This window comes from Hyla sarda, chromosome 6 (assembly GCF_029499605.1).
Source record: "Hyla sarda isolate aHylSar1 chromosome 6, aHylSar1.hap1, whole genome shotgun sequence".
NCBI lineage: Eukaryota > Metazoa > Chordata > Amphibia > Anura > Hylidae > Hyla > Hyla sarda.
In genome coordinates this window covers 177,311,284-177,321,872 of record NC_079194.1, presented here as the reverse complement: position 1 = coordinate 177,321,872, position 10,589 = coordinate 177,311,284, and the positions used below count along the sequence as shown (strand labels likewise).

General features: G+C 44.2%; 1 protein-coding gene across 5 annotated transcripts in view; it reads left to right on the top strand.

Moving 5' to 3' along the window:
• Nucleotides 1-10,589, top strand: part of LOC130276467 (polycystic kidney disease protein 1-like 2) — a 78,004-nt gene that overhangs the window by 8,346 nt on the left and 59,069 nt on the right. Inside the window, exon 2 of one of the 5 annotated variants that reach the window (XR_008845129.1) lies at nucleotides 3,504-3,561. The exons of the other annotated variants lie outside the window; for them this stretch is intronic. The gene's annotated coding sequence lies outside the window, so the exon portion shown is untranslated. The remainder of the gene's footprint in view (nucleotides 1-3,503; nucleotides 3,562-10,589) is intronic. 5 annotated transcript variants of the gene reach the window in all.

The window sequence follows — 10,589 nt, the reverse complement described above, 5'->3', positions numbered from 1 at the left end:
TTTTTTGCACCACCAACTCTACTTTGTAATGACATCAGTCATTTTACCCGAAAATCTACAGCGAAACGGAAAAAAAAAACATTGTGAGACAAAATTTTAAAAAAAAAACGCCATTTGTAAATTTTGGGGGCTTCCGTTTCTACACAGTACGGTAAATTTTTCTGGAAAAATGACACCTTATCTTTATTCTGTAGGTCCATACGGTTAAAATGATACCCTACTTATATAGGTTTGATTTTGTCGTACTTCTGGAAAAAATCATAACTTCATGCAGGAAAATTATACGTTTAAAATTGTCATATTCTGACCCCTATAACTTTTTTATTTTTCCAGGTATGGGGCGGTATGAGGGCTCATTTTTTGCGCTGTGATCTGAAGTTTTTAGCGGTACAATTTTTGCATTGATAGGACTTATTGATCGATTTTTTCATGATATAAAAAGTGACCAAAAATGCACTATTTTGGACTTTGGAATTTTTTTGTGCGTACGCCATTGACCGTGCAGTTTAATTAGCGATATATGTTTATAATTCGGACATTTCCGCAAGTGGCGATACCACTTGTGTTTATTTTTACTTACACTTTTTTTTTATGGGAAAGGGGGGGGGTTTAACCCCTTAACGACAATGGACGTAAATGTACGTCATGGTGACGTGGTACTTAGCGCACCATGACGTACATGCTCGCTTTATGCCCGGCAGGTCCCGGCTGATATCAGCAGCCAGGGACCCGCCGGTAATTAACCCCTCCGATGCCGTGATCAATACAGATCACGGCATCTGCGCCATTGCGGTAGTTTGAATGGACGATCGGATCGCCCGCAGCGCTGCCGCGGGGATCCGATCATCCAGCATGGCGGCCGGAGGTCCTCTCACCTTGCTCCGGCCGTCTCCCGGGGTCTTCTGCTCTGGTCTGAGATTGAGCAGACTAGAGCAGAAGATCACCGATAATACTGATCAGTGCTGTGTCCTATACATAGCACTGCACAGTATTAGCAATCAACTGATTGCAATGAATAGTCACCTATGGGGACATAAAAAGTGTAAAAAAATTTAAAATAAAAAAGTTAAAAAAATGTGAAAAATCCCCTCCCCCAATAAAAAGTAAAACGTACATTTTTCCCCATTTTACCCCCAAAAAAGCGTAAAAAAAAAAATTAATACACATATTTGGAATCGCCGCGTGCGTAAAAGTATGAACTATTAAAATATATTGTTAATTATCCCATACGGTGAACGGCGTAAATTTTTTTTTAAAAAGTCCAAAATTGCTGCTTTTTTGTCACATTTTATTCAAAAAATTTTATAAAAAAAATGAATAAAAAAGTAAAACTTAAGCAAAAGTGGTACTGATAAAAACTACAGATCATGGCGCAAAAAATGAGCCCTCATATTGCCCCGTATACGGAAAAGTTATAGGTGGTCAAAATAGGGCAATTTCAAATATACTAATTTTGTTAAAATGGTTTGAGATTTCTTTTAAGCGGTACAATTATAGAAAAGCATATAATCATGGGTATCATTTTAATCGTATTGACCCACTGAATACATGTCATTTTACCGGAAAGTGTACAGCGTGAAAACAAAATCTTCCAAAATTTGCTAAATTGTGGTTTTCTTTTCAATTTACCCACATAAATAATGTTTGTTTTTGGTTGTGCCATACATATTATGGTAAAATAATTGATGTCATTACAAAGTACAATTGGTGATGCAAAAAACAAGCACTCATATGGGTCTGTGGATGGAAATATAAGAGAGTTATGATTTTTAGAAGGTGAGGAGGAAAAAACGAAAATGCAAAAATAAAATTGGTCTGGTCCTTAAGGCCAAAATGGGCTTGGTCCTTAAGGGGTTAAACTTTTATTAGGGGAGGTGTTAAATTATCTTTATTCACTTTTTTTTTTTGCAGTGTTATAGCTCCCATAGGGACCTATAACACTGCACACACTGATCTTTTACATTGATCAGTGGTTTCTCATAAGAAACCACTGATCGATGATTCTGTCGCTTGACTGCTCATGCCTGGATCTCAGGCACTGAGCAGTCATTCGGCGATCGGACAGTGAGGAGGCAGGTAGGGATCCTCCAGCTGTCTTGTAAGCTGTTCGGGATACTGCGATTTCGATGCGGCGATCCCAAACAGCTCCCTGAGCTAACCGGCATGGTTTCACTTTGGTCTCAAGGGTTAATAGATCGCGGCACTGCGATCAGTGCTGAGTGCTATTAGCCACGGGTCCCGGCTGTTGTTACGCTGTGGCCCTGCATAATAAATCGGGAGCGGACTCATGACGTACGCGTACGTCATGGGTCCTTAAGAGGTTAATGATATATCTTTTTTTTTATAACTCGGACATTTCCGCATATGTTTATTTTTATTAACTTTTTTTTTTCACTTTTTTTTTTTTTGCAATGTTATAGCTCCCATAGGGGGCTATAACACTGCACACACTGATCTTTTACATTGTTCAATGGTTTCTCATAGGAAACCATTGATCGATGATTCTGCCTCTTGACTGCTCATGCCTGGATCTCAGGCACTGAGCAGTCATTCGGCGATCGGACACCAGGAGGCAGGTAAGGGGACCCTCCTGCTGTCCTACAGCTGTTCGGGATGCCGCGATTTCACTGCGGTGATCCCGAACAGCCCGCTGAGCTAGCCGGGTGTAGTTTAGTTTCACTTTAGATGCGGCTATCAACTTTGAATGCCACGTCTAAAGGGTTATAGAACGGGAGCGGACTCAGGGCGTACAGGTTATGCCCTTGGTCCTTAAGGGGTTAATGATGCAGCCTGTTCCTTCATTTATTTTTCCCTTCTCACCTTTTAAGTGACATATCTCTTATTTTTCCATCCACAGACCCATGTCAGGGCATGTTTCTTTTGCGCGGCCAATTGTACTTTGTAATGACACCTCTCATTTTACCATAAAATGCACGAGTTGTTGGGGGGTAATTGAAAAAACACAGCAATTTCACAGTTTTTGGGGTGTTTAGTTTTTATGCAGTGCGCTTCACAGTAAAACTCTGTCCCGTAGGTCAATACGATCAGACCATGTTCATATCAGTGTTGGCAAATCGGTTATGACATGTCCGTTATCGTCATTCTTAACGGACCTGAACCTGACATTAATGGTCAACAGTCCGTTATATTCAAAGATTTTGTTAAAATTACAGAATAAAGAAAAAGTGTCAGTTTTACCGTAAAGTGCACTGCGTAAGAACTAAACCCTTAAAAAGTTAGCAGTTAAATAACAAACTTAACATCATATCATCTGTTAAAACATCCATTTATCACTATTAGGGAAGGGTCACACGTAACGGTTCCACCAGTGACCTGACCCATAGTGTGCCTCCAGCTGTTGCCTCGCCCCCTGGCCTACTAATATACGTTAAAATGTTTGTTATTTCTGACAGGGAAAAAAAAAAATGATTGCATGCCTGATAGATCTCCGGCGATAAAAACTAAAAAAAAATTAAAAAAAATTACTTCTCCATTATCCACAGGAGGCTAAGCAAGTGGATCGTTCCCATCTTACTCAACAGGAGAGATCATGACGACGCAGTGAGATTTTGTGTTTGTATTGTGCTAGCCCGAAACACTTCCTCAAAGACTGTTCTGTTCGTCCACAGTATCAGGGAAATGCTTGCACCTAGGGCATGTAGGACAGGCGTCCCTATGTGTGAATACCACCTCTCCTCGCTTGACCATTTCTGTACAAGTCTTCGCTTCTGCCAAGTCTTCCTTTAGCACTACAGAATTTTTGGATTCTGGATCTGCAGGTGACTTTATTGATGCTTCTTTCGATTCTTTTGATTTCCACAAATATCATCTTCCTGTTACTCAGCTTGACAAGCCTTTATTCATCTCCTCTGTTAATGGACAAAATTTGGACTGTAGGTGTCTTGCATAAAGAAAAGATTGAATTCTGTGTACTGCCTCCCTGTACTTTTTCTTGGCCTACCTTCGCTCCGACATCACTCTCCGCAACTAGATTGGAGAACTGGAGAAATTATTCGCTTGGGACAGTTCTGTCAAAATCTTTGTCTCAGTCCAATCCAGCCTAAAGTTGTTTCTTGTCCTCCTCCTTTACCTGGTCTGCCTCCACCTTACCAAGATTTCTCTGACGTATTCTGCAAGAAACAGACTGAGTCTTTGCCTCCACATCGTCCTTACAACTGCCCTATTGATCTTCTGCCTGGTCCCACTCCTTCTCGTGGAAGGATATACCCTCTATCGGTTCCTGAGACCAAAGCCATGGCTGAGTATATCCAGGAGAATATCCAAAAAGGATTTATCCATAAGTCCTCTTCTCCTGCTGGAGCAGGTTTCTTCTTTATAGGAAGGAAGGATGGCTCACTCCATCCATGCATTGACTACAGGGGACTTAACAAAATCATGGTCAAGAACCATTACCCTCTACCTTTTATCTCAGAACTTTTTGACCGTCTACGTGGTGCCAAGGTCTTCTCCAAGTTGGACTTACGTGAAGCGTATAACCTCATTCATATCCGCAAGGGAGATGAATGGAAAACGGCCTTCAATACTCGTTATGGACATTTTAAGTATCTCGTAATGCCTTTTGGTCTCTGCAATGCTCCAGCCGGTTTTCAAGAGTTTGTCAATAATATCTTCCGTGATCTTTTCTACACCTGTGTTGTCATATACCTAGATGACATCCTGATCTTCTCTTCCAACTTAGAGGAGCATCTTACTCATGTTTGTCTGGTTCTTCAGCGACTACAGAAGAATCATCTCTACGCCAAACTGGAGAAATGTCTGTTTGAGAAGTCTAGTCTTCTATTTATTGGCTTCATTGTCTCTCATCAGTGCCTGCAGATGGATCCAGATAAATTGTCTGCAGTATTGGATTGGCCTCGTCCTATGGGCCTACGTGCTATTCAACCCTTCCTGGGATTCGATAACTATTATCGTCAATTTATCCAACATTTTTCGTCCTTGGTTGCTCCAATTATGTCTCTCACTAAGAAGGCTTCTAATCCTAAGTTTTGGCCTCAAGAGGCTGAAGAGGCCTTCTCCCGTTAAAGTTTGCATTTGCCTCTGCTCCCATGCTTACAAGACCTGATCCGGAGAGGCCCTTTTTTTTGGAGGTTGATTCTTCATCTATTGGAGTGGGTGCTGTTCTTACTCAGAAAAATGCCAAGGGCAAGACTGTAACTTGTGTGTTCTTCTCCAAGACATTCTCGCCTGCTGAGAGGAATTACTCCATTGGAGTTCGTGAACTCCTTGCTATCAAGCTAGCTTTGGAGGAATGGCGACATTTATTGGTAGGTTCTTCTCATCCGGTCAGCATCTACTCTGACCATAAGAATCTTCTATACCTTCAGTCTGCTCAGCGTTTGAACCCCCGCCAGGCAAGGTGGTCACTGTTCTTTTCTAGGTTCAACTTCTTCATCCACTTCCATCCAGCAGACAAGAACATGAGTGCAGATGCTCTCTCCAGGTCCTCTGACGCCATTGGTTTGGACTCCACGCCTAGGCATATTATTCTTCTTGACCGTTTGATTCCTGCCACTCCTGCTGAAATTCAGCAAGTAACTCCGGGAAAATCCTTTGTGCCCACCAGAATGAGACTCAAGGTACTGAAATCGGGTTATTCTTCCTTGACAGCAGGTACTGAAATCGGGTTATTCTTCCTTGACAGCAGGAATACGCAAGACTCTACTTCTAATTTCTCGCCACTACTGGTGGCCCCATCTTGAACATGATGTTTCTGATTTTGTTTGTTCCTGTGAAACTTGTGCCCATGACAAAACCCCTCGACAGAGACCTGCAGGACTCTTACAGCCTTTACCCATTCCGGAGACTCCCTGGTCCCATATTGCCATGGATTTCATCACCGATTTGCCACCATCTCATAATAACACTGTAATTTGGGTCATTGTAGATCGGTTTTCCAAGATGGCTCATTTCATTCCTCTACCAGGTCTTCCTTCTGCTCCACAGCTGGCAAAGTACTTCTTGCTGCATGTCTTTCATTTACATGTTCTTCCTCAGCATATTGTTTTGGATTGTGATGTGCAGTTTGTCTCTAAGTTCTGGTGAGCCCTTTGTAACCGTTTGGACATGAAGCTGGACTTCTCCTCGGCCTACCACCCTCAGTCCAACAGTCAGGTGAAGAAGGTTAATCAAAATCCTTGAGACATATCTTCAGCATTTTGTTTCAGCTCGCCAAGACGATTGGGTCTACCTTCTCTCCTGGGCTGAATTCTCTTATAATCATAAGGATTCCGAGTCCACGAGGTCGTCTCCCTTTTTTGTTGTCTATGGACTCCATCTCCGTTCTCCTCTTCCTCTCCCAGTTTCCTCCTGTGGACTTGCCCGCATGCAAATCCCAGTCTGTCACTCACCAGGTGCTTCTCCTGCCACCGCCTCTGCCTCTCAGCTCAGGTGCATGTGTCCCCGTCCCCTAGGGCATGTGCACACCGGAGCTTTAAGATTTAAAGGGCCAGTGCGCCCATTAGTGTAGTACACCTGTGGCTCATTGATAAATTCCTCCCACACTTCCCTGACAGAGCTTTGTTGCCTTGTGCCTGAGAGAAAGCATACCTGAGAGTTGCCTTGCCATGTATCTGATCCTTTGCTCTGTTACCTGACCTTGCTCCTCTGCCACCTGCCTACTGACCTCCTGCTACATCCTTACTATGCTACTGTGCCGCCTGCCCTGACCTTCTGCTATCCTCACTACGAGCTGCCTTATCCCTCCTGTGCCTCGCATCTCCTGAGCCGCCTGTGTGGTTGAGCCGTGCCAGGGGTAGCGGCCTGGGTGCCTCCTGCCGCAGCAAGTCCATCCCGCTTTGCGGCAGGTTTTGGTGAAAACCAGCGGCACCTTAGACTCCGCTCCCTGGTACGGTCCGAGTCATCTGCCACACAGGTCCAGCGGATCCACATCCACCGGTGTTCCTGTCTTCTGAAACATGAGTGTTATACATTAGAGGTAGAGAGACAAGCAGAGTTGTCAGCAGAGAGCACTGTTGTCAGACAGAAAAGAACAACTCAAATTCAGCGGCTGATAACTCCTGGTAGGATTAAGATTTTTTAATAGGAAATTACAAATCTAATTTACAAATCTGTTTACCTTCCTGGAGTCAGTTAACATAAAAATTTTTTTTTTCCTGGAATACCCCTTTAACCCCTTAAGGACCCTTGGCGTACACGTACGTCATGACACCTTGGTACGCCGGGCGGGGATTGGACCGGGATGACTGCTGAAATCGTTCAGCAGGCATCCCGTGCAAACGCCCAGGGGGTCATCAGACCCCCCCCCATGTCTGCGATCACGGCAAATCGCAAGTGAATTCACACTTATGGGTCATTACGGGTCTATGGTGACCCGGTGGCCCAGAATATAAGGGGGATCGTGGTTGTCTAAGACACCCATGATCCCCCTGAAGGGATAGGAGTGAGGTGGCAGGGGTGCCACCCCTCCTATCCCTGCTATTGGTTGTCTAGACGCGACCACCAATAGCAGATCGGGGTCGGGGGGGTTAACTTTCGTTTTTCCCGTCCTGCCCACCCACAATAGGCGGGGCAGGATGGGGAAACGACGGGGACCGGCGCCAAAGATCCACTTACCGATCCGGGAGGGCAACGGAGGCTGCGGGCAACGGAGATCGGCGGGCGGCGATGTCGTGCAGCTGGATCCTACGGAAGCCGGTGAGTTGCTTGGCAACATCTGGAGGGTACAGTTTGAGACCATTATACAGTGGTCTCTAACTCTAGCACTCCAGATGTTGCAAAACTACAACTCCCAGCATGCCCAGACAGCTGTTTGGGCATGCTGGAATATGTAGTTTTGCAACAGCTGGAGGGCTACAGTTTGAAACCACTATATAGTGGTCCCTAAACTGTAGCCCTCCAGATTTTGCAAAACTATAACTCCTAGCATGCCCAAACAGCTGTTTGCTGTCTGGGCATGCTGGAATTTGTAGTTTTGCAACAGCTGGAGGACCTCAGTTTCGAGATCACTTTGCAGTGTTCTCTAAAACTGTAGCCCTCCAGATGTTGCAAAACTGCAAATCCCAGCATGCCCAAACATCTGTCTCAGCATGCTGGGAGTTGTATTTGCGTACCTCCAGCTATTGCATAACTACATCTCCCAGCATGCCCTTCGGCGATCAGTACATGCAGACTGGTTGGAAAATACTGAGTTAGGTAACAGAACCTAACTGAAGGTTTTCCAACCAGTTTGTCTCCTGCTGTTGCAAAAGTACAACTCCCAACATGCACGGTCTGTCAGTACATGCTGGGAGTTGTAGTTTGGAAACAGCTGGAGGTTTGCCCCCTCCCATGTGAACGTACAGGGTACATTCACACGCAGGTTTACAGTAAGTTTCCTGCTTCAAGTTTGGGCTGCGGCAAATTTTTCACCGCAGCGCAAACTCCTAGCGGGAAACTCACCATAACACGCCAGTGTGGATGTACCCTAAAAACACTACACTACACTAACACATAATAAAGAGTAAAACAGTACATATACACCCCCTACACTGTCCCTCCCAATAAAAATTAAAAACGTATTGTATGGCAGTGTTTCCAAAACGAAGCCTCCAGCTGTTGCAAAACAACAACTCCCAGCATTTCCGGACAGCCACTGACTGTCCAGGCATGCTGGGAATTTAGCAACAGCTGGAGGCACCCTGTTTGGGAATCACTGGCGTAGAATACCCCTATGTCCACCCCCATGCGATCCCTAATTTAGTCCTCAAATGCGCATGGAGCTCTCTCACTTCAGAGCCCTGTAGTATTTCAAGGAAACAGTTTAGCGCCACATATGAGATATTTCGGTACTTGGGAGAAATTGCACTACAAATTTTGTGGGGCTTTTTCTCCTTTTACCCCTTATGAAAAGGAAAAGTTGGGGGCTACACCAGCTTGTTAGTGTAAAAAAATAAAAATGTTTACACTAACATGCTGGTGTTGCCCCATACTTTTTATTTTCACAAGCGTTAAAAGGAAAAAAAGACCCCCAAAATTTGTAACGCAATTTCTCCTGAGTACGGAAATACCCCATATGTGGGCGTAAAATGCTCTGCGGGTGCACAACAAGGCTCAGGAGTGAGAGCGCACCATGTACATTTGAGGCCTAAATTGTTGATTTGCACAGGGGTGGCCGATTTTACAGCGGTTCTGACATAAACGCAAAAAAAAAAAACCACATGTGACCCCATTTTGGAAACTACACCTCTCACGGGACGTAGCAAGGGGTATAGTGAGCCTTAGCACCCCACAGGTGTTTAATGAAAGTTATTCAAAGTTGGATGGAAAAAGAAAAAAAATTCTGGTGTTACCCTAAATTTTTCATGTTCACAAGGGAAAATAGGAAAAAAGCCCCCCAAAATTTGTAACCCCATTTCTTCTGAGTAAGAACATACCCCATATGTGGATGTAAAGTGCTCTGCGGTTGCACTACAATGCTCGGAAGAGAAGGAGCGCCATTGGGATTTTGAAGAGAAAATTTGTCCGGAATTAAAGGCCATGTGTGTTTACAAAGCCCCCATAGTGCCAGAACAATGGACCCCCCCACATGTGACCCCATTTTGGAAACTACACCCCTCACATAATGTAATAAGGGGTACAGTGAGCATTTACGCCCCACAGGTGTAATTTTTCATTTGCACAGCCCACTGTTCCAAAGAGCTGTCAAACGCCAGTGGGGTGTAAATACTCACTGCACCCCTTATTAAATTCTGTGAGGGGTGTAGTTTCCAAAATAGGGTCACATGTGGGGGGGGGTCCACTGTTCTGGCACCACAGGGGGCTTTGTAAACGCACATGGCCCCTGACTTACTTTCCAAACAATTTTTTTCCCAAAAGCTCAATGGCACTCCCTCTCTTCTGAGCATTGTAGTGCGCCAGCAAAGCACTTGACGTCCACACATGGGGTATTTCCATACACATACACATGGGGTTTCAAATTTTGGGGGCATTTTGTCCTATTACCCCTTGTAAAGATAAAAAATTTGAGGGAAAACTAACATTTTAGTGGAAAAAAAAATCATTTACACATCCAACTTTCACGAAAAGTCATCAAACACCTGTGGGGTGTTAAGGCTCACTGGACCCCTTGTTATGTGCCTTGAGGGGTGTAGTTTCCAAAATAGTATGCCATGTTTTTTTTTTTTTTGCTGTCCTGGCACCATAGTGGCTTCCTAAATGGGACATGCCCCCCAAAAACCATTTCAGCAAATTTTGCTTTTCAAAAGCTAAATGTGACTCCTTCTCTTCTGAGCATTGTAGTTTGCCCGCAAAGCATTTTACGTCCTAACATGGGGTATTTCCATACTCAGAAGAGATGGGGTTACAAATTTTGGGGGCCGTTTTGTCCTTTTATCCCTTGTAAAGATTTTACATTTGAGGGAAAACTAGCATTTTAGTGAAAAAAAAATAATTTACATCCAACTTTAACAAAAAGTCATCAAACATCTGTGGGGTGTTAAGGCTCACTGGACCCCTTGTTACGTGCCTTGAGGGGTGTAGTTTCCAAAATAGTATGCCATGTGTTTTTTTTTTTTTTTTTTGCTGTTCTGGCACCATAGGGGCTTCCTAAATGTGACATGCCCCCCAAAAAC